General features: G+C 50.3%; 1 protein-coding gene across 3 annotated transcripts in view; it reads right to left on the bottom strand.

The window, feature by feature from the left end:
* The window catches only part of SEMA4D (semaphorin 4D), a 132,553-nt gene extending 110,873 nt beyond the window's left edge, over positions 1-21,680 (bottom strand). For 2 of the 3 annotated variants that reach the window (XM_043870493.1, XM_043870494.1), the window contains exon 1: positions 21,434-21,670. The gene's annotated coding sequence lies outside the window, so the exon portion shown is untranslated. Of the gene's footprint in view, positions 1-21,433 lie in introns of all 3 variants that reach the window. The other variant, XM_043870500.1, reaches the window with a different exon arrangement.
* Positions 21,681-25,192: the final 3,512 nt, after the last annotated feature.

The raw sequence follows: 25,192 nt of genomic DNA on the forward strand, positions 1-25,192 counted from the left end.
GCTCTACTAAGAAATAACGAGACCAGAGGGCTTTTTTGGAAGCTTTGGAGGTCTAAGGGCGGTGCACTGAGCCCCACACATCCAGAAACAAGGAGAGGCTGCGGGTCCCCAAAATCCTAGTGACGTCCCTCTCTGAGCCTCAGAGGCTGGGAAGGCTCCAGACACGCCAATGCCAGGCTCAGAACTGACATTCCCTCCTGCTGCATGCACAGATGTGAGAGTTGGACCACAAAGAAGGCTGAGCCCCGAAGAATTAATGCTGTTGAAGTGTAGGTGTTGGAGAAGACTCTTGAGAGTCCCTTGGACCGCAAGGAGATCCAATTAGTCAATCCTAGAGGAAATCAACCATGAATATTCACTGGAAGGACTGATGCTGAAACTGAAGCTCCAACACTTTGGCCACCTGATGCGAGGAGTTGACTCATCGGAAAAGACCCTGATGCTGGTAAAAACTGAGGGCAGGAGGAGAAGGGGATGACAAAGGACAAGATGGCTGGATAGCATCAATGACTCAACGGACACGAGTCTGAGCAAGCTCTGGGAGATGGTGAAGGACAGGGAAGCCTGGCATGCTGCAGTCCTTGGGGTCACAAAGAGTTGGACACAAGTGAGCAACTGAACAACTGCCTCCTGACCCTGGGTCTCAGGCCTGGCAGGTGTGCCCCTCGGGCACCCACCTGCCACCCTAATCCCTTCCAACCTCTGGGACCAACCCACTCTCCCATTCATTCATTCACTAGCCTCAAACACCACACCGAATGGAAACTAAAAAGAGCCACCTTCCTTCATTAAGGGCACCCTGCAGTGCTCCTGCCCGCCTCCCTCCCCTTACCCACCAAGCAAGTCACTTCCAAGGCCATGTAAACCTGAGGACTAGGTCAAGCCTGCCCCAGGACACCGCTGTGCTTTTCTTCTGTCTCACTGTGATTATTTATTGTCCAATTAACAGGACGGCCCAAGAGCCTTGATAAGAGCATGCCAGGCGGACAGGTCAACTTCAGCGACATGGAGGGCAGAACAGGATGGCCAGACCATGAGCTGAACAAAGGTTTCTGCCAGCAAAAGAAAATATCAGGATGCGGAGCACCGAGCCTTTCAGCTAATAAATACTTCCACCGTGTCCACGCCAGGAAATGAAGCATTTCATAGAAAGAGGATGCAAGCATCAACCCCAGAGGCACTGAGGGGCTCGCTCAGCCCTAAGTGTGGGGACAGAGGTGCCGGAATGAAGGAGCAATCCCAACGAGGCCACAAGTTAGCCAGCATGGGGCTCAGCCCACACAAGGCCAGAGCCATGCTCCCCACGCCATCAGAATACAAGAAATGTCACCTTCCTCCACACTGGTGCCAGGCCCCATGGCCTCTGGAAATGAGACACAGCCCTGCCTGCATGCAGAGCAGGTCACCCCTCCTCCTTATACATCCTAAACAAGCTCACACACCTAACCCAGCACGGGGTTGAGGTACTTGTGGTGTTAATCAGGATGATTAATTTTACATGTCAACTTGGCTGGGCCACAGTGCCCAGATAAATGATCAAACTATTCTAGAGGCTTCTGTGAAGGAATGTTTTGAATAACAACACCATTGAAGTTTGTAGAGTTTGAGTAAAGCAGAAAAGTGAAAGTGAAAGTGTTAGTTCTGTCCGATTTTTTGCAACCCCATAGACTGCAGCCGCCCCCAGGCTCCTCTGTCCATGGAATTCACCAGGAAAGAACACTGGAGTGGGCTGCCATTCCCTCCTCCATGGGATCTTCCCGACCCAGGGAGTGAACCTGGGTCTCCTGCATTGCAAGCAGATTCTGTACTGTCTGAGTCACAGGGAAGCTCTGAGTAAAGCAGATAACCCTCCATAATGTGGGTGGGCCTCATCCAATATGTTGATGGCCTTGGTAGAAAAAATACTGATCTCCCCCTAAGAAAGACGAATTCTGCTTCCAGGCAGCTTGAGTCTCCAGCTCACCTTGCAGGTTTCAGTTCTGCCAGCCTCCCCAGTCATGTGACCAAGTCTTGAAAATAACCCCTCCCTCCCCCACCCCCCCTCCCCCCACTGGTTCTGTTTTCCTGGAAAACCCTGACTGATACAATCAGGAACACAGCTTCTGAGATACCACCCAGCCTGGGCCACCCCACTCTGGAGCAGAACCTTACAATGGAGAGAAGACCCCCCCCCATGAGCACACAGCACCCTATGAAGGGTCCAGTGCAGTGTGGAGCACACGTGTCTAGTGCTAAGTGAAAAAAGCAAGTTGTAAAACTTTCTAAGGCGTGAACACGTCCTTAGGAAACCACCATCTATATATATGTCCTATGTATGTGTACATGTGTGCACATGCACATGTGTGTGTGCAACCAGCACAGAGAAGGAGACATACCTTGGGCATGAGGTCAAAGCTTATACTCTTTTTCTTTCTTCATTTTCAAAACAATAGAAATGCCATTAAAATAAAGGAAAAGTTAGTCAGCATATCTGACTTCCTGTTCACACTAAAGATTCAACGGGTATTTTTGTAGAAAAGCTACTTAAAAGAAAGGTCCCACTAGCAGAGATAAAAACTCACATAAAAAGATAGAAGGCCCTTTCCTGTTTCCCTTCTGAGTCAATGCAAAATTATTTAACAAAGCAGTGAGTTTCCACCACACTCTCATTTCGATAACTTCCCACGAAGTCAGAAAGTGGCCGCGGTTTCCATTTTCCTGCTGATAAAGCCTCGATGAACTATATCCTGGAGAAGGTGAATGCCTGCCAGCCCCAGCCCACACCCCCCTCCCTGCAGCTGGCCACCAAGCCAGTTCCTGCTCCACCAGGGCCACCCGCCTCCTCCCGGCCCCACTCGGTTCTTCTCTTGCCTTCTCATGCACTACTGCTGCTGCTGCTGCTGCTAAGTCGCTTCAGTCGTGTCTGACTCTGTGCGACCCCATAGACCCCACCAGGCTCCTCTGTCCCTAGGATTCTCCAGGCAAGAACACTGGAGTGGGTTGCCATTTCCTTCTCCAATGCATGAAAGTGGAAAGTGAAGTCGCTCAGTCGTTTGCGACTCTTAGCGACCCCATGGTCTGCAGCCTACCAGGCTCCTCCGTCCATGGGATTTTCCAGGTAAGAGTACTGGAGTGGGGTGCCATTGCCTTCTCCAATGCATGAAAGAGAAAAGTGAAAGTGAAGTCACTCAGTCGTTTCCGACTCAGCGACCCCATGGTCTAAAGCCTACCAGGCTCCTCCGTCCATGGGACTTTCCCAGGTAAGAGTACTGGAGTGGCGTGCCATTTCCTTCTCCACTCATGCACTACAGTCGGCGGCAAAGAACATTCACTCAGAGCTTGAGAAGTGATGTTATTTGGAAAAAGGGACTTTGCAGATATCATTCAGATCACAGTTAAGATGCGATCATCCCAGGTCACCTGGATGGGCCCTAAATCCACTGACAAAGGTCTTTGTGAGAGCGTCATGAAGGGGAGACACAAAAAAGACGGCCACGTGAAGATGGAGGCAGGTCCTGGAGGGATGTGGCCACAAGCCAAGGGACACCTGGAGACAAGAGAAGCTGGAAGAGGCAGGAAGGGTCCTATCCCAGAGCCTTCAGAAGAAGCACGGCCCTGCCAAAACTTTGATTTTTGGACTCCTGGTCCCCAGAACTGGGCGAGGATATTCTGTTGTCTAAGCCATTCATTTTGTGAAGTTTTCTTATGGCGACCCTAGGAAACATGCGTGTATGTCATGATTCGATGATGTATAAGCATGTTTCCTTCATGGTCAGTTTAAGGAGAAGGCAGAAGGCCTCCCGGCTACACAGACAATGAGAAGTGCAGGATGAAAACTCAGGTAATTACCACTACTGCACCTGTTATGATTCACAGCCCTCCCTCCCACCCAGCACCTGTGTCTTGGACTACTCCTACTCCACCCCAAGGCCCCACCCACTCTCTGGGGGAGCCACCGCTCTGGTCTAGCCACTGCTGCATGTAACAAACCACCCTGGACTTGGTGGCCCAAGATACTTCCCTACGCTTAACAGTCCTTGGGCCGGGAGTCGCGACGGGCCCCAGCAGGACACTTATCTCAAAGTCTGAGGCTGCTGCTGGGGGGTCCTGATGCCAAGGGCTGAGATCACATAAAGGCCACTCCCCTCCCAAGTCAGGGCCTGGCGAGGAGGGAGCAGAGACCAGTACTGTCCACTGCAGTCCCAGTGCTACATGGCCTTGAGGGGGTTGGGCTTCCTCATAGCGTGAGGACCATCAGCCCCTTACTTAGCATCTCAGGGCTCCAAGATCCAAGCAGTCACAAGGGAAGGCAGACACGGCATCTCAGTGACAGCAGCGTCAATGCATTTACAGCCACGTGCTTTGTTTAAACTGCCACAGCTTCTGTCCCCGCTCGGCTTTGGCTGTTTCCTGCTGTCTCTGAATTCCAGCTCAGAGTTCCCGGTTTAGACCCCTCGAGCCCGTCCCTGCTGGTCAACACCCACCCCCAACTTTCCCTTCCAGGCACACGTCCCGGGTCACTGCAGTTCAGCTGGTGGCACCACGTGCGATGGGCTCTCCCTCCACATCCCCGTGCCCTGCTGCACGCATGGTGCCCGGGACATGCCAGGCATGCCCCCTGCTCACTGAGGGCGTGAAGAGCAGCACGGCTGAGTGACGGAGTATGGTGCAGCAGGACCGAACTGCAGAGCAGAGAAGAGCCACCACATTTGAACGACGAGGGACTGTTCCACCAGGCCTTGCTGGGCCCGCCAGGTGGGGGGAAGCAGAGGGTAGCAAGGAGCAGGGTGTAGCTGGAGAGACCCCAAGGGGTGAGATGGCAACAGAGGGTGGATAAGGAGGCCCAAAGCCCTTCCCGGGGAGGTGGGGGGCAGCTCCTGGTGGGGGAGGGGCTTGAAGCAAGTTGGAGCCAGGGGTACCAGCGAGCTAAGTCTGAGACCCCAATTCCTGGAGCCCCGTTACAGATGGAGGCAAGCTGCCCTGGGAAGTGGAACTACAGATAATCGAGGACCCCCAGCGTCCTCAATGGAGACTAAAGGGACAAGAATGTTTACAAGCCATATTCATAATGGCCCAAGCCAGAAACCAAGCCAACAGCACAGTGAGTGCGTGAACTGTGGCGCGCGCCCCAGATGGATGCTGGAGAGCTGGGATGAGGAAAGAGCGCCGGGCGTGCAGCGGGGCCCGAGGCCACTCACAGGAGCTGAGGGACACCCACGCAGGCACTGCAGGATCCAGTGTACGCAAGTCGAACCCAGCCAGACGCACCTCCGCCGCGCTGAGTGGGGACAGCATCCTTGGGGCGGAGTGCCAGAAGGGCCTGCTGGTGCTCCGGGCGCCTCACAGTCGGGCTCCATTTGTGAGCAAAGCAAGGTCACGTGTGCATTACTGTAAAAGTGCAAACGTCTCACCGGAGGAGGAGGAAGGCAAATGGGAAGATGAAGATAGAGAAGCAAGGGCAGGCGGGACCTTCTGCTGCTGCTCTTTTGCGGGTGATCCTCCCTTGCATTTCAAGATGGGAAAAGAAGAGAGGCCACACTGCGCTGGGTGAGGGGACCCACTGCCGAGCAGCCAGTGGTGGGTGGCCATGGAAGAGGTCAGCCTGAAGCCAGGTGGCCTTTCCCGGGGGACCCGACCCCAACAAGCTGGCCCTGGCCCCGGCATTCAGAGGATGCGTGCCCTGGTCCATCGGCTGCTGCTGTTGGGGCCACTCTCCTGGAGAGAAGATGCCTCAGGACACCAGGGCTGGCCCAGGGACACACAAGGGCACTCGCCTGGGAGGAAAGTGACCGTGACCCCACAGCCCTAAGAGTACGTTTCCTTCAACAGACCCATCCCCCTTCAGCTCTGAGCAAACAGGCATGGCACAAAGAGCAAAGAGAAGCACAGGCCAGGCTGGGACAAGCTCCCGGCTGCTCTGGGAAGTGCCCAGACGTTCTCAGCTGGTGCTGCTACCAGCCGCTGCCAAGCTCATGGAGATCACTCTGGGTAACAGAAGCCACACCGCTGCTCCCCGCGCCCCCGGCCAGCAGGCTGGGGACACTGGCAGCTGTCGTGGCTAATGAAAGGAGCTGTGCTTGGGGAAAGTTTTTCCGTCTCTAGGGACTGCAACATAAATGCTAGAAAAGGCCTGAAAACAGTCCTGACACAAAACATCTTAGCAGAAGTCCAGGCCTTGGGAGAGAGCTGGTATGTGCACACGCAGCATCCTCTCCCGGGAAGAGATGAGACAGCATGTGTGTTCCGGGTCTCACTTGTTTTCGAAGCGGACGTCTGCCCTTTCCACTCACTCTAAGTGGGGCTCTCTTCCCAGGACAGAAAGTCTGTGCCCACCAGCTCAGGCGGCCACAGAGCCATCACTGCAGACCCGTGGGGACCTGCGTCTCCCAGGGCCCGCTCTCCAGGCCCTCAGCATCTATTTTAAAAATTGTGTTCCCATCCCCTCCCGGGTTGCCAGGGAAAACCAAGCCCTGCTCCGTTGGTGGTCCTGTCCACTAAGCGGAGAGGATATAAACATAAAGGAGGGGGGCCGTGCTTCCAGGGAGGCCCAAGGGAGCCCACATTTGAAACCCAAGCCAGTCCCTCAGGTTTCAAAGACCTGCGCCAGTGATCCACTTCCGAGGCTCAGGGGCTCTGCTTTGACCCAGTTTCCTGGCTCCCCCCGCCCCCTGCCATGTATGGCCTTTGAGCATGCATTCCCCAGGCAGCTGGGGAAGGGCAGCTGGGGGGGCGCCCCTCTGCTCCAGGCTCCAGGCTGTGCTCAGCGCCAGGCTTAGAGAAACCAAAGGAGAGGGCACCACAGCCAGTAGCTGATGCAGGAAATAAAACGACAATCCAAAGTCCTCACACATTTGCTTAATGCCAAAAGTTTAAAATGTCCATGCAGTCACACAGAAGGCCAGATGACAAAATCGGGTTCAGTATTTTTCAATCTGGGGGGGTGCAAACACAGTTTTTAACAAGATGCAATTGAACAAAATATCAGAGAGTATCATATGTAGTTAGGGGTACATGCTCTCACGAGAAAACTTTGATTTTAAGTGCAGGTGTGTGTATGTATACATAAATGTGTGTGCATGCGTATGTACACACATATAAGCAGGTTCACTGCCTTACAGAATAAATGCATGTCTTACTATCAGCTGCCCTCAGGGTCCCGAAAGCAGCCATTAAGTTTTAATATTCTAATAAAATGTTTTCAGCAACATTAGATAAGGACTGAAACCTCTCTGAAGCTTGGTTTTAAATATGACACTGAAATCTATCAGCATCCCAGTTCAAAGATAACCAAGAAGGGACATTTCACTTGTCACCTCATTTTGTAATCCCACAGCCCCCAGATGCTGCTGACCCCACTCATGAATGGTCAGGCCTTGCTGAGGCCACACACCCACACACACACGACACAAGGCTGACTCCCGGTCAAACCCAGGCCGTCCATCAGAGCAGGCTGTTGCTGAGCCGGGCATGGAGGAGGGCAGCGGGCCCACCCCCCGGGGCAGGGCTCACGGCAGCCACACATTCTCACTCAAGCATCTACTCCCACTCTATCTGGACAGGCCAGCGTATGCTTCCCATTTAAAAGTACAACAGAAAGAGCTCCCACCCGCTTTTTAAACCAGGCAGGTATAACAGGTCTATGAAAAGTGTGTGAGACTCTCAAGGCATATGACATGTGTGTGTGTGATCTACAGTTGTGTTTTTTCCATTTTTCTATTTTTCCTTTATTGCTGCAGAAAACTGGAGTCATGCAGACAAGCACCAAGGAGAAAAGAAAAACCACATTGTCAACGAACCACGTGACCCTCCCTTCTGGACACAGTCTGTCTAATGCTTTCTAGATAAATTATGGGTCCTCACTGTATGCCCTGGTTTAGGAATAGTTCCTAGTCCTTGATGTGATACATCAAATTAGTCATATTTTATACTATTATTTTTAGAGGTTGGCTAGCCTAACTGTATCTCCTCGTCTCTGACCATCTGTCAGCAGCTTTCAGCTGGTATCTGGGTTTTCTGTTTATCAACACCTGACACCCTTTCTAATAAATGCTTCTTTGCAACCATGATTCCTCAGCATAAATTTCCAGACAATGAACTGTGATGGCCGAGGGTACAGGCATCTTTAACATTTTTTAAATACCTCAACCAACGGCCACCCCTCAGTGTGTGCATCAGATGCTGTGTCTGGCAAGTACCCCTCCCGGCAGGCTTCAAGCCACAGCCCCCGCGTTCACATGCTGGGTCCACCACACCTTGGTTTCTCCATTTTCAACATCCTCACCTGTAAAAGACAGAAGAACTATCCCAATCTGATAGGGCTGTGGTTAGAACTCCACGAGGCAGGTATAGAAGGCTGGTGGCAGGTCACTGACAGTAAGATCACCACGAATATCGCTGTCACTCTTTCCCATAGTGGCCTCTCTGTCTCCATCCTCATCTTTCTGATTCACAAATCAGATGTCAGAGTCAGCACTCACCATGGTTCTGATCACATCAATTACTGCTCAAACCCCTACAAAATTAGGCAGAGTGAAAGAAGCTGGACCCAGAGGCCGCACACTGTATGACTCCACTTGTCCATCATCCTGGAGAAGTCTTTAAGGATGGAAAACAGATTCGTGGGTGCTGGGAGTGGGTGGGGTGGGGAAGGATCTGACTCCAGATGGACACAAGGAAATCTGTGGAGTTACAGAGATTTTCTCTATCTCGATCTGGTGATTGTTACATGACTGTGTTTCAAAACTCATAGAACTGGACATGAAAATGGGTGCATTTTGCTGAACACAAATTGCTGTTGTTCAGTCGTTCCGTCGTGTCCAACTCTTTGCAACCACGAGGACTGCAGCACTCCAGGCTTCCCCGTCCTTCACCATCTCCTAGAGTTTGTTCAAACTCATGTCCATTGAGTCAGGGATGCCATCCAACCATCTCATCCTCTGTCATCCCCTTTTCCTCCTGCCCTCAATCTTTCCCAGCATCAAAGTCTTTTCCTGTTCTCATCAGGTGGCCAAAGTATTGGAGCTTCAGCGTCAGTCCTTCCAATGAATATTCAGGGCCAATCTCCTTAAGGACTGAATGCAAATTATCCCTCAGTAAATCACACTTAAAAACAAACACCAACCCTGCAGAGAAGGAAGTCTAGGCTATGTGGCCTGGCATTCCTTGTCTCCTGGCCAGCTGCTTTCCTTCCTATTTTTCACTGGCTCCAAAATCTGGCATGTAGAGAATGCCCTCCACACCTGCAGGTCCACCCAGGGCCCACACCAAACTCAAAGCCCCATCAAGGCCACTGGCCGGGTGTTCTCCATGCAGACCCTGTGTTGAGACAAGGCCCCTGTGTCCTTCTCCGCTCTTTCAGATCCTCCTTCTCCCCCTTCTGGGAGGCCTGCCCAGACCACCAGTAAGTAAAGATTATCCCTCCTTCCTCTGCGTCAAAGGTTCTCAATTCTGGCTGCACAAGAATTACCTGAACAGCTGTCAAAACTACACATCCACACCCTCCCTCCCATCCCAGGAGATTCTGATGTAACTGGGCGGGTGTGGGGACAGACACAGGGGTTTTGTCCTGCTTCATTTTTTTCAAGAATCCCAGGCTCAGAAATGAAAGAGGGAAAGCCATGCAAATCCAGAGGCATTAAAATGACAATAAGGAAATATTATCAACAACTTTATGCCAACAGCTTTGACAACTTAAGTGAAATGGGCAGATTCCTTGAAACACACACATCACAGGACTGACTCAAGAAGAAACAGAAAGTCTTCATAGCTCTATGTCAATGGACCGAATTCATAAAGAAAATCCAGGACAGCTTAACTAATAAATCCTGTTAAATGTTTAAGGAAGAAACAATGCCAGTCCTACAAAAACTCTCAATAATAAATGAAGAGGAAACACTTCCCAAATTATTGTGTGGGGCCAACATTACCCTGATACAGAAACCAGACAGAGGGATTACAAGAAAAGATTACAATATCCCTCATCAATATAGTTCTAAATATTCTTCACAAAATTGTAGCAAATTGAATCTAGCAATACAGAAAAAAGATAATACTATCATGACCAGCTGGGTTTTGTGCCAGGAATGAAATATTGTCTAACATTCAAAAATTAACTACTGTAATTCACCATATTTATCAAAAAAAAGAGGAAAAACCATATGATCATCTCAACAGATACAGAAAAAGCATATAACAAAATTGAACATCCACTAACGATAAAAACTCTATGCAAACTAGAAAATTTCCTCAACCTCAAAAAATGCATTTACATAAAATCTTCACCTAACATCATATTTAATGAAAAGATACTAAGTTCCTTCTTCCTAAGATTGGGAACAGGTGAGTATCCATCGTCACCATTTCTGTTAAACACTGCACTGAACATCCTAGACAATGGAATAAAGGAAGAAAAAGAAATAAAAAGCATTTAAACTGAAAAGACAGAAGTAAAATGGTTCCTATTTATAACTGTCAGGATTATCTTTGTGTAAAAATCTTAAAGGACTACAAAAAAGCTACTGAAACAAATAAGAGAATTTAGAAAGGTCACAAGATAAACAATATAAAAATCAATAGCATTTATATACAGTAGCAATTCAGTTCAGTTGAGTCATTCAGTCATGTGTGACTCTGCATGCAACTTGTTGGACTATACAGCATGCCAGGCTTCCCTGTCCATCACCAACTCCCGGAACTTGCTCAAACTCATGTCCATCAAGTCGGTGACGCCATCCAACCATACAATGTTCCAACAGTAGCAATAAACAACTGGAAAATTTAAAATTTAAAAACCCACTTGTAACATTTAAAATCATAAAATACTTATGAATAAATGTGATAAAACACATATAAGACCTACACTGACTGCTACAAGTTTCTGCTAAGAGAAATGAAGGAAGGTGAACACAGATGGAAAGACAGTCCATGGTCACTGGCTGAAACTCAGTCTTGATAAGATGCCAATATTCCTCAAGGTGATCTAAGGAGTTAATGCAATCCCAATCAAAATTCAAGCAGTTGTTTTCGTAGAAACTGGCAAGCTGATTTTAAATTTATATGGAAATGCAAAGGATCTAGACAAGATAACACAGTTTTGAAAAGGAAGCACAACTGGAAGGCTCACTACATGACTTCAAAAATTACTGTAAAACAACGGTCAGAAAGACAGCGCAGTTTTCAGGCCAATGGTGAATAAGCCAAAATGGACTAGAACTGAGTCCTGAAACAAAGCCACACAGACTCTCATTTACTCTTCAAACATGCAGGAACAACTGGGTATACACACTCAAAACAATAAACCTCAACCCTAAACTCTTTCCAGTTAAAGGGTAACTCAAAATAGATAGTAGATAAAAGCTAAGACCATAATGCTTTCAGAAGAAAACACAGGAGGAAATCTTTATGATGATGGGTGAGACAAAGTTTCTTAAACAGGACACAAAAAGCACAAACCACTAGCTAAGGACAATTGATATAAATGGACTTAAAACTAAAAATGTCTGCCCTTTGAGTGACATCATTAATCAAATAGAAAGGTAAGCCACAGAGAAAAAATATTTGCAATACAAACATCTAACAAACAAACTGAATCCAGAATACGTAAAGAACTCTTAAGAACTCAAATATAAGAGATAAATAGCCCAATTAAAAAGTCAGCAGAAGATTTTAACAAAAACCTAAAAGAAGCACAAACAGCTAATAAATACAGGAAAAGATATGCAACTAGAATATCTACGGTAGAGCACAACTCCCACTAGAGTAACTAAATTTAAAAAGACTGACGACCGCAAGTGTTGGCAAGGATGTGAAATAACTGCTCCCACATTAGCAGTAGGGGTGTAAAACGATACAACCACTTTGGAAAACAGTTTGCCAGTTTCTTATAAAGTTAAAGATACACTTACCACACAGCCTCACAGTTCTACTGGTTAAGTAGTTACTCAAGAGAAACGAAAATGCATGTCCACTCTCAGATGTGCATACAAATGAATACAGCATTTTTCATATCCTTTTTATAGCAGTAAAATACATATAAAATAAAATTTACCTTTTAAACCATTTTAAAGAATACGCAACCATCACCACTCTCTAGTTCCAAATCATTTTCATCATCTCCAAAGGAAACCCCATACATATTAAGCAGTCACACCCATTCGCCCCTTCCCCAAGCCCTGGCAAGCACCAATCTGCTTTGTTTTGTCTCAATGGATCTGCCTATTCTGGACATTTCATATAAATGGAATCATACAATGCACTTTTTGTGTCTGACTATTTTTACTTAGTCAAATGTTTTTAAGGGTCATCCATGTTGTGGCACATGTCAGTACTTCATTTCTTTAATGGCTAAGTAATATTCCATTGCCTGGATGGACCACATTTATTTATTCATTCATCCACTGATAGGCATTTGAGTTGTTTCCCAAACTGTGAATTAGCGCTGCTATGAATAGTGGTGTACAAGTTTTTGTTGGAACATCTATTTTCAGTTCTTTTGTGTATTTACCCATGAGTAGGACTGCTGGGTCACATGACATGTCTATGTTTAACTTTTGGAAGAATCCCTAAATTATTTTCCAAGTCGCTGCACCATTTTACATTTTCAAAGTAATGTATGAAATTTACGCCTTTTCCATATGCTCACCAACACTTACTATTTTCCATTTTTTTTTAAACGAAAGTCATTCTGGTAAGAAGGAAGCAGTATCTCACTGCGGTTTGGTCTTGCACTTCCCTAGTGACTAATGATGGTGAGCGTCTTTCCATGTGTTTATTTGTCATTTGTCTATCTTCTCTGGAGATATCTTCGCTCATGTTTTAACTGGTTGTTCTTCCTTTTGTGTTGCGCTGTAGCTCGCGGCACTTTTATTCATAATAACCTCGACGAGGAAGCAATCCAAACATCCACCAGCAGGTGAATAAATCAATAAACCATGGCACACCCACATGATGAAATAGGATTCAGCAATGAAAGACATTAAGTACAACACACACAGCAAAACCCAAGAATCTCAAAGACGTGCCAAGGGAAAGAAGTAAGACAAGAAATCTACAATACATGCTTCCATTCTGAAACTCTTAAAGACACAAATCTTCTAATAGTCTAATCTTGACAGATCAGTGATTGCCTGAGTGGAGGGTTGACTGCAAAGAGGCAACAGGGAGTTTGGGGAGAGTCAATAGGCTAAACAACCTCTGTTGCAACTGCCCAACTGCTATAGAGCTGGACAGCAGCCAGGGACGGTGGGAGCATGAATGCGTGAGGCGCACCTCACCCGCAGAGTTCATCCTCTGTTGGCCTCCATCACGATCATGGTAGCAGCTGCATCACTGGATACCTTTGTCAATACTCACTGAACAGTGCCTTTTATTGTATGTAATCATACCTCAGTAAAACTGGTTAAAGAAACATTGTTTCGACAGGTGAACATCCCAAGTCTAATGTGCCTCCAGAGTGGGCCCACTGGCCCTGCCTTTCCCCTCCAGTCTGCCCTCCAGGGTGAACTTCCCCCAAAGGCAAGCCCTGCTTGGCCCAAGCTTGGAAGTGAAAGTGAAAGTCACGAAGTTGAGCCTGACTCTTTGCAAAACCATTGTCTGCCCATGGGATTCTTCATGCAAGAATACTGAAGTGGTTTGCCATTCCCTTCTCCAGGGAATCTTCCCCACCCAGGGACTGAATCTGGGTCTCCTGCATTGCAGGCAGATTCTTTACTATCTAAGCTACAAGGATAACTGTATACCTTTGTCAAAACTCACTGAAGAGTAACCTTTTATTCCATGTAAAGTATACCTCAATAAAGCTGGTTAACAAAACACTGTTTCTACAGGCAAGCACCCTAAGTCTAATGGGCATCCAGAGAGAAGCTCTCCTGTCTGCCCTCAGGGTACACCTCTCAACCACAGGCTGTGCTTAGCCCAACCTTGGAAGTGAAAGTGTTGGTCACTCAGTCATGTCCAACTCTGTGACCCTATTGACAGTAGCCCACCAGGCTCCTCTGTCCATGGAATTCTTCAGGCAAGCATAGTGGAGTGGGTTGCAATCCGATTCTCCAGGGGATCTTTCTGAACCAGAGATCGAAACCGGGTCTCCCGCCTTGCGGGCAGATTCTTTACCACGGAGCTTCTGGTTCAGGGGTCCTGGGGGCGGAGGTGAAAACCCACACCTGCAGCCAGGTCTGGAAATACAATGCTGCTGGCATAGGGACCACGCCTGGAGACAGGCTCTCTCCCTCATTCACGTGCGCTCAGTGGATGTGGAATCAAGGCAGTGTTAATCGATAACATGCAGGCCCTGGCTAGTGACCGGGCCCTGTGTATAGGGCTGCCAGGCCAACATCAAGAGGGAAATGCTCACATCCTGGGTGCGAGGACATGGCCCCACTTTCAGCCCCTGGTCCATCAGGCCAGAAGACCAGGCCCCCTTCACCCTTCTGCTGCCACACAGATGTCCTCTCAGCCAGAAGGGCATCTCTCTCTCTGCCAGGGAGCCTGGCAAACTCAGCTCTCCAGAATTCCTGTGCTCACCACCCAAGAGTGCTTCATCACCCCTGGGCACCCACTGCCATGCTCAGAGGTTCTGCTGTCACAAGCTTCCATAACCATTTTCTGCCATCCTGACCCCTTCCCCTGTCTGAGGACCCCAGGGCCAATCAGAGGAGTGGCGCATCTAAGAGGCTAATGACAGTTTGCTTGCAGGGGAACAGTGGCCACTCGTCTGTCCCCTCCATCTCCCCCACTGAGGACATGGGCAAGGCCCCTACCCTACTTCCTTCACTCTTCCCCCTACTCCATCTTTCCCATCAGGACCAAAACCTGAAACACAACCCCTTATACCCATCAGCAACACCCCCATCTTTCAGCCCCTTTCCCAGAAAAATTCTCAAAAAAATTACCAACTCCTGATGTCCTGAGCTCCACTTCCCACCTTCTCTTGGCCCAACACTCCCACCCCTCTTGTCAGGACACTGACAGCCTCCATGTTTCTAAGGTCAATTCTCCAAGGACAATTCTCGTTCCTCACCTGGCTGGCTCCCTCGGCCAGGCAGCCCTTTCTCTCCATGCACTCTCTTCCTGTGGCCCTGGATGCCCCAGACCCCTCTGGCTTCTCCCGCCCTGATGACACTCCTTGGTTCCTTGACCTTGGACCTCTCCTCTCCTCCATCCATTCAACTCCTCTGCCATCTTGTGCTGACTCAGCTTTAAAAACATCACCTTTGTGCTGGCAACAGCCAGACCCATATCGGGCCCAGGCCACTCTCTCCAACTCCAGCCTCGCTGGCCCAACAAGCCCCTCACCACCTCCACGTGGACAGCAGCAGAGGTTGTAGGTACCACCCTCCCAAATCCCCCAAAGCTGCTCTGCCCACAGAGACCCCATCTCAGGGCAATGCCCACTCCATCCCTTGGGTTGCCTGAACCAAGAATCTCACCTTGGACTCCTCTATTGAGCCAACCATCCCGTTGGCTCCATCTTCACAACACACCAGAATCCAGCCAGACCCATCACCTGCATGGGGCTGCTCCTCTGCTCCAGCCACACCCACCCTCTGGACTTGCTAAAGTGCACCAGGACATCCCCCGGTCACTCCTCACCTCCTCCATCAGCCCACCAGCCACCTGGTTTTGAATCTCAAACATCCCCAAACTGTGAGCACCTGGACCCCACACTGGCTTTCTGCATGGCACTAGGGCCCCAATACGTGACATTCAGACTTACTTCCTCTCCTTAGCCTTCCAGCACCTGCTACTTGACCATAAGTGCCAAGTTGGCAGGGTCTTCTGTCTCTTGGTTTCTTGCCGTAATTGGAGCTCAGTAAACATTTGCTGGAGGAAGTGGTGAGACTTCATGAAGTGGAGGTGAAAGGGGCCTTGCTAAGTCACTTCAGTAGCATCCAACTCTGTGTGACCCTATGGACTACAGCCTGCCAGGCTCCTCTGTTCATGGGATTCTCCAGGCAAGAATACTGGAGTGGGCTGCCGTGCCCTCCTCCAGGGGATCTTCCCAACCCAGGGATCGAATCCACATCTCTTAAGTCTCCTGTACTGGCAGGAGGGTTTTTTACCATTAGTGTCACCTGAGTACCTAATTTCTCTCGCTCTAAAAAGATGAATGACGGGAGCTTGCCTACAAATGACACAGACCTCCTAGGTGCCCCGAATGCCCAGACGGCACAGCTCTGTTCAGACAGGATCCCTGAGGCCTCTGGAAAGGACTGAGATTCAGAAAACACATCTGATCTCAATGGAAAAATGAGCCGTGCGCCTACAGTCTGTTCTGAAAGCAGGCAGCTCATGGCCATGGAGTCGAGACCCCAAGGCTCAGAGCACATGAGCCGTCTCACTGCGGGCCCGGCCGTGGCCTCCCCACAAACATGGAAAATACTAGTAAACAACAACAACAAACAAAACTCCCAAATACATGGTGAGAACAAAGTGGGGTCCAGCTGAGGCCCTTATTCAGAGTAGGCCTCCGGGAACGTAGTGTCCTTGCAAACAAAATCAAAAACATGCTTCAGAGCCAAACAACACCCAGATGCTAGATCAAAGCCGATTACATTCTGGTACTTGAGCAACTCAAATTTCTTGTAATAGGACAGGAAAATGGAGGGGGCGGGAAGCCCTGAGGATTCCAGGCAACTTGTACTTTTTCACTCTGTGGACTTAGCATTTTTATGGGTTTTGTTGTTGTTGCTGCTATAGAGGAAAGTTACTTAACATATCCTCTACTAAATGAAAAAACAGCAACTGCTGAAGATGAGTGGAACAGCCCCACAGTGGCAGGTCATCCAACTAGCAGTGGAAATCCACCCATGAAGGCTCTGGACTGTCACTGCTTTTGTTGCTGGGTCAAGTCCCATGGAAGGAAATGTGCTTCTCCACTTAAACCAGGACCGTGGTGGGTCTGAGCTAAGGGTCTTCCCCATCCCATGGCTCAGGGCCAGCATGGTACCTCAGCATACTGCCCAGACTGAGGAATGGCATTGCTGTTAAATTTTCAGGGTCTGGGTCTCGTCCCCCCTATTGCTGAGGCCAGGGTATTGGTGTCTCTTTTTCATGGCCCACAGAGCACAGGCTCAGAGCAACAATGGCTATGGATCCACTGACTGCCTCACTGAAGCCACATCATGTTACTATGTTGTGTAGGAACATGAATTCCTACAAGTCAAATCCATTTTGAATAAATTTAGATTTAGAAATTTAATATTTAAAACAGGCTATTCTAGGGACTTCCATGGTGGTCCAGTGGCTAAGACTCTGAACTCCCAATGCAGGTGGGGCCTGGATACGATCCCCAGTCAGGGAACTAGATTCCACATGCCAAACCTGCATGCCACAACAAAGACTGAAGGTCCCAAGTACCACAACTAAGAGCCCATGAAGCTAAATAAATAAATATTGCAAAAAACCCAGGTTATTCTATCCCCTAAGGGCTTCCCTGGTGGCTCAGACGGTAAAGGACCCACCTACAATGTGGGAGACCTGGGTTCAATCCCTGGGTTGGGAAGATCCCCTGAAGGAGGGCATGGCAACCCACTCCAGTATTCTTGCCTGGAGGATCCTCATGAACAGAGGAGCCTGGTGGGCTACAGGCCTTAGAGTCACAAAGAATCGGAGACGACTGAGCAACTAAGAACATTTCCTAATGGAGATCCCATCTTACAAATACCTTTTCTCATTACAAAAACAATCCCACTGTAAAAGGAACAAACCACATGGAAATACGTGAGGGGGTAAAAGGATAGAGTCCCCTTCCACCCCCTTCTCAACCCTCTGCCAACACCCAAGCTCACACAACTCACATGCCCACATATATCCTTCCCTCACATCCCCGTCACCAGCCGGATAGCCACTCTTGCTCGGAGCTGTATCCCTAGAGTCTGGAGCAGCGCCTGCCCTCCTCATCCACCAAGGGTGCTCTGTCACCGTCTGACACACAGTGGGTGTCATTCCAGATGCTTCTACACTTTATGACCTATACATGTGTAAAGGGGATCACTCTATACAGTCTACACTAAGGAGCAATGTTTTCACTTAACTCATCAGCACTTCTTTTAAAGTAAACGTCAACTACTCCATGAAGTGAAGGATCCTATGGCATTTGAAAGGGGGAAATGGGATTCTTAGATCATTAACTATTTTATGATAAAGACTTTCAAAGACTAAAGATAAAGATAAAGACTGAAGAGACTAACAAACCCTCAGATACCATCACCCAGAGCTAACAACCACTCAACCATGGTCAATGCTGCCCCCTCCATCACCCAATCCATCCCCCACCCATGCTAATCTGAAACAGCTCTCAAACAGGGCTCTCACTTCCTCTGCAGATCACTCCAGCATCTACAGCTAAAGGGTAAAGACTGTGTGAACATAACCACAATACTGTTGTTAAGGAATATAATTATCTTTTAAAAATCACTGTTCACTCAACAAATGTCCAACTGTCTCTTTAAATACCATTATTTTTGAAAGGAGTGATTCTTGACTCAAATGCTGGTTAACTGCACTTCGTTCAAAGCTGCAATCCCGAGTAATACATAGAAGTGACCAGGGGAAGGGGTGCAGTGTCCACTTTTATAGAGAGCATCTGAGACTTTTAGACCAAATAAAGGACCCAGTCCTACTGGAGGATCACAGGGCATGCTGGAAGGCAGCTATGGGGGAACGACTCCCGGGCTGCTGTGATGTCTGGTCCAGGCACAATATCACCAGGTAAATGACCATGCACTCAGGAAGGGACAGGCAACTCAAAGTGAGCCACTCCAAGGAGTTGCGATGAACCAATTTGCTTATCCCAAAGATCACCTTAATTGGTGCACTGAACAATGCCAGCCCAGCTCCAGGCAAGGCCCACTCACATGCTGTCTCCACTTGACTGAATCAGCAGATATTTCCTCCTAATAAATCTCCACTTCTCTCCATCACCTTTTGACAGCAGGCAGGCTGCAGTGGCCACGAGCTGTGCCGAGTCTCCAGTGCAGAGGAGCCTGCCTGACCGGCCCACTCTCGGGTGACGCCCCGAGACATCCCTGAATGGCTAAGGGCCCCAGAGGCACGGGTGGAGCAGGGGAGATTGCATCTGCCGAGCCCCACAAAGGACAGCAGTCTTTCTTCCCGCAGCCACCCTCGACAGTCAATTGATGGCAAATTCATTTGTGTATTTTTACATGGCCAGCTTCACCCCATGGCCACCCTGCAGGCCTGGATGGTTAACTTGGTCACTGTTGTCACTCCCAGAAGAGATTGGGTATGGGGGGCCGGGGGCACTGGGAGGCACTACCTGCCACATCACCCTCTCAGGAGTTCTTCTGAACAAATTGTTAGCATGAGGGGAAGGTTGCTGAAAATTAAGGAACAATTGGGAAGTCAATACACTTATGCAACAGCAGGGGCCTAACCCAGGGACACTGGGGACGCCTGGTGGTAGGAGGGGACACGGGGCCCTGCTGCCAATCCAGGAGCCCCAGGCTCACCACACAAGGGATCAGGAAGTGGCTCCTGGCCGCACCCATCCACCCCCAACCAGAAACAGAACCCAGAGGGAGGGGTGGGAGGCCTGAACCTGTCCGTGCCCAGTGTGGGAGAGGCAGGCTCTCTTTGGAAGCACAGAGGACCAATGAGAAAACCATTGATCTCTGCAACACATTATTGATTTCGCTATGTGCTGGCACCAGCGGATGGTCCTCCCCCCTCACTCAGAGCCAGCCATTAGCGTGCGCTCCCAAGACTGGCCGAGACATCCCTGCCTGGTGAGGGGGGAAGGCGCTTGAGACGAAACCTGCCTTGGCTAACCCACAGGGACTGGATCACAAGTGAATGATGTCATCATGGTCATCTCCCTGCCCCCAGACCCACTGGACGGCTGTGCGGCATGGCCCTGCACCCCACTCCTGAGCTGGGGTGGATGCACCATCTGCCAGGACCCCAAAGAAGGCTGTCAGAGCATGCCCGTTACCAGCAGAGGGGTAACGCTGCATTTTCCAGCAATCATAGGGAGCCAGTACCTCTCGAATGCCAGCTCACGGTCCTATAACACAGCTCAAGAGTAGACCAGGGCTGGGTTGCCTCTCAGGGTCAGCAATTTGGTTTTCTTTCTTTCTTTGGTTTACCTGCTGTTCATAATACAAACTTTTTTTTTTTTTCTCTTTGCAATCTGAAGGTCTAGCCTCTTGGCAGGGAGAGTCTTTGTCCCCAGAAATGCCCCAGTGAATCCCTTCACCATCCCCTCATGCCTACAGGCTTTCCCCCTGGCAGGACTGGTTGCCTGGAGTACTCCGAGCAGGTCTGCTTTATTCTTCTTTATTCTTGCAGACGATGTGCACAGACATCAACGGTTCAAGTGACAATCGGGGCATTATCTCTGCCAGAATCCTGGCCCCAGCACTAGCTGAGGCAGCCTGTTTCTGGGACACAGTAAACATTCCCAAAATACAGCGCCCAGGCCGCCAGAAGGCAGGCCCGAGGCCTGGGGCAGGTATGAAGTGACAGGCCACCGATGTCACTCACCCTTGGAAAGGAAACTTCCGCTCGGTGGCGCCTAGTGGATCTGAATAGACTCAGAATGGGGGGGGGGGGGGGGGCCGCCACTTGGCCACAGTCCCCAAGTCCTGGATGTGCTTAACATAAGTGGTGGTTTTCTAATCAAAAGCAGAACAACTTTGCATAGCAAACGCTCCAGAAAGCGGGGACCCTTGCCCTGGACCACAGGCCTCGTTTTTGGTGAACTGCCCACCTCCAGACGCCCACAGACCTCCATCGCCAACACTAAATGAAATAAACGAAGGGGATCACCACGACCCAACTCTCCTTTCCACCGTCTGCACGGGCAAAACCCTAGTGGATTCAGCCTCCTGCAGTTCACCAGGCGGCGGCAACAGGTGCAGCCCTGAGCTAAGGCTGCTGATTCTCCTTGCCTATTCTAGAATCACGCAACCAAAACCCTAAAGGAAGCCGAGGCCTGCAACACTCACCGCCAGGGCCCCCGACCTGCCCCACCTGTCTGAGTGCGCGGCTCGGGGTCTAGCGCCCGGGGGCCGCGGCCTCGCCGACAGAAATAGAAGCCGCGGGGCCGGGCCAGGCCTGAATGGCCGGAGTGGGGCGGGGGCCGGGCGGACAGAAGCCGCCGGTCAGGCAGAACACACCGCCCCCGCCCCGGGCCAGGGTCTGCCGCGCGCCCCGAGCCCCAAGCGTTGCCGAGCCACCTGCGCGCCGGGGCAGGGAGGCAGCCGGGGAGGGGAGGGGTCCTGGGGGCTCCTGGGAGGGGACTCAAAGAGGGGTCTGGGGAGAAGTCAGAGAGCTCCGGGAAGGGGGCTCCGGGGAGGCCCCGGGAGTCCCGGGAGGAGTCAGGGGGCTTCGGGGCGGAGGCTCCGGGCGGGCTCCGGGGGCCGATTGGGGGAGGGTCTCGCCGCCCCCGCGCACCTGCACCGCCCGCGCCCGCCCTCTACCCGCCACCCCTTACCTGGCGCGGCGTGTCCTGGCCGCGCGGCCCCGCGGTGCCGGGCCAGGCGAGCGCGGGCGCAGGAATGGCGGCGGCGGAGGCGGAGGCGACCGGCTCGGAGGCCCGGCGCGGAGGGGCGGCGCGGCCAGGCGACTCGGGGATGCTGCGGCGAGGGAGGGCGCGGAGGCCGGCGCGGGAGGGAGGGCGCGGGGCTGCGCGCAGGCCCCTCCTCCGCTCCCCTCCTCCCTTTCCCGCCTCCTCTCGCTTCCCTTCCCCCTCTCTCCTGCCTCCTCCTCCCCGCCGCCCGGCTCCCCGCCCTACTTCTCATCCCCCACCCGCTCCGTCCCTCCCCTTTTCCCTCCCCTTTCTTCACCTTCCTGCACTCCTCCACTCCCTCCATCTCCACCCGCCCCTGCCACCTTCCATCTCCACTCTTTCCCTCTGACTTCTTCCCTCCCCACCTTCCACCTTTCCCCCTACCCCCCAAGCCCCCAAAGGCTAACCTCTGCCCTGGCCAGGCCTTTGCTGGGTCCAACATACGTTCCGATGATGTGCCCAGTTACCCCCTCCTCACCACCTGCTATTGAAGCATTGCCCCTTCTGGGAGCCTGACCTGACCTCACCCTCTGGAGCCTCCACCCTCCTCCAAATCTCCAAGGTTTTGCGAACTCCCATGCTCTGATGCTGTTCTGCTGGGGACCCGACCTGCCCAATGGGTGGACAAAGCACGTGGGCTCTGAGGACGCTTGCGCCTTTGTTTCTAAGCAGATCTAATTTGGATAAGAACATTTCAAACCAAGCCTTCTGCCACTTCCCCAGGGTGAGGTGGGTAGGTACCAATCCAGGTGTTGCTGCACCCCTTCTGTTTGCCCCCATGCCAACTGTTTGCTCAGTGTTCACCATTTGATCACCCCTGGTGACACACGTTCACACTAACCCACGGGTTTGAGAACCTAGGTGCCCTCCGAAGACTGCTCCAAATCCTCTGCCCTGGAGGAAGAAGTGACAGGCCTGAGAAGGTGGTTGATCTGGCCAGTAGGCTTGCTGAGGGACGCTGTCCAGAGAAAGGGATGCAGTTCCCAGTGAACCAGCCAGGATTTCCCTATGGTAGTGTAGGCGTCAGGTCTTCCCTGGTGGCTCAGAGGGTCTGCCTGCAATGTGGGGGATTCAGGTTTGATCCCTCGGTGGGAAAGATTCCTGGAGAAGGGAATGGCTACCCACTCCAGTATTCTTGCCTGGATCATCCCATGGACAGAGGAGTCCGGCGGGCTACACTTTATAGGGTCTCAGAGAGTCAAACATGATTGAGCCACTAACTAGCTAGTTAAGAGTCAAGGCGCTCCACCCCCAGTCTTGGCTGTAGATCCCAGGCTGCAGGAACCCTCCCAGCTTACCTGAGCTCACTTTCCTGATGCCCAGGAGCTGCTGGTAACCAGAGTGAGAGTTTTAAAATGAAGCCATTCCTAAATGATCAATAATGGGACTGAGAGCCTTACTCTCTTCAGGGGCCTCCTCTCTTTACATGCTGGGGCTGCCATAGGCAGACCTTAGCGCCAGTGCCCCAACACTGGGCCAGCAAAACTCAGATGGCGAAGCTAGTGCCAAGGGTGAAGGTCGGGGTGGGCAGGACTTTACTCCCTCTCCCTCTGTAGTTGGGAAACGTGACCTGGAATCTGATAGGCTCCAGTTCGAGCCTTGGCTCTGATGCTTCCAGGTGACCTTGTGAGCCCTGTCCCACCCTCTCTAAGGGTTGCAGAGCATGGAGGAGAGAATCTCAGGTAAGGCCACCAGCACCACGTGCCCCACATTCATAGCTGGAGACTTTTATGAGAAAGACACAGGGGAGATGTACCTTCCAAGCTCTCCTCCTGTGGGAGAAGTCTGTTAATCTGTGTTCCCCCATCCTGTTTGGACTAAAACCTGATGGGAAGAGATGTTTTAACAGCATCCCAGGCCCCAAGAAGGAACCCATTCTTAAGATGGATAAAAGCAAGTATTGCAAATTACAGGAGCAGGGGGCTGTCTTGTGTTCTTTACTAGTCCGACACGTCTAGAATACAGTGCCCTTGCTTGGAATCTAAGGACAGCCACCTGCAGGCCGTGGGAGGGTAGTTGACACATGGGGAACCTTCAGTCTGGAAGATCAGTGTGCAGAGCACAAGACGGCAGAATCCAAATATTTGCAAAACTGTCTGGGAAGAAGGATTACCCTGTGGGGTTATGAAGGGCAGAACGAGGACAGATGGGTGGAAATTAGACTAGAGAGTCGTTTTCCTCCCACTTGTGAATGCTGTCTGGCAGACCTGCCTGCCAGAGGAGCCGGCCACCCCTGGAGGACCATGTCCTACACGGCCAGTGTCTAGACAGGTTCTGGGGCCACTGCAGGAAATTGCTGGAGGGGGCCTGCAGTAGGGATGACCCCTGGAACCTTTTCTAGCCATTAGATCATTCCATGTTGTCTTTAATAAGGTCGCTGCACCCCTGTTCGCTTCGTCTGCAGAGTGGAGGGCAGCTCGGCAAAGAAGAGACTGACCACATGCCTGACCCAGAGTCAATGCTTCCAGCTTCAACACCTTCAACAATCAATCATGAGCTTCTCTTAGTATGTTTCCTCATTGTATAAAGGAGATAAGGGAGAATTCAATGACATGATAGCCTTTTCTCACCACCCAGCACCCAGGAGGGACTCATCCGGGTTCACACAAAGTGACCCAGTTTGACTTTTTATTCTTGTCAATGTTTTATCTTCTATTATGAGACATTTCATCACTATGAACAAAGCTAGTGGAGGTGATGGAATTCCAGCTGAGCTATTTTAAATCCTAGAAGATGATGCTGTGACAGTGTTGCACTCAATTGCCAGCAAATTTGGAAAACTCAGCAGTAGCCACAGGACTGGAAAAGGTCTGTTTTCATTCCAATCCCAAAGAAAGGCAATGCCAAAGAATGCTCAAACTGCCACACAATTGCACTCATCTCACACGCTAGCAAAGTAATGCTCAAAATTCTCCAATCTAGTCTTCAACAGTCATTACGTGAACCAAGAACTTCCAGATGCTCAAGCTAGATTTAGAAAAGGCAGAGGACCCAGAGATCAAACTGGCAGCATCCACTGGATCATAGAAAAAGAAAGAGAATTCCAGAAGAACATCTACTTCTGCTTCATTGACTGTGCTATAGCCTTTGATTGTGTGAATCACAAGAAATTGTGGAAAATTCTTCAAGAGATGGGAATACCAGACCACCTTACCTGCCTCCCGAGAAACCTGTATGCAGCTCAAGAAGCAACAGTTAGAACTGGACATGGAACAGCAGACTAGTTCCAAACTGGGAAAAGAGTATATCAAGGCTATATATTGTCACCTTGTTAATTTAACTTATATGCAGAGTACATCATGTGAAATGCCAGACTGAATGAAGCACAAGCTGGACTCAAGATTGCCCAGAGAAATATCAATAACCTCAGATATGCAGATGACACCACCCTTATGGAAGAAAGCAAAGAGGAACTAAAGAGCCTTTTGATGAAAGTGAAAGAAGAGAGTTAAAATGCTGGTTTAAAACTCAGCATTCAAAAAACTAAAATCATGGCATCTGATCCTATCACTTCATGGCAAATAGATGGGGAAACAATGGAAACAGTGACAGACTTTAGTTTCTTGGGCTCCAAAATCACTGCAGATGGTGACTGCAGCCATGAAATTAAAAGATGCTTGCTCCTTGGAGGTAAAGCTATGACCAACCTAGATAGCATATTAAAAAGCAGAAACATTACTTTAC

The sequence above is a fragment of the Cervus elaphus genome, chromosome 16 (assembly GCF_910594005.1).
Source record: "Cervus elaphus chromosome 16, mCerEla1.1, whole genome shotgun sequence".
NCBI lineage: Eukaryota > Metazoa > Chordata > Mammalia > Artiodactyla > Cervidae > Cervus > Cervus elaphus.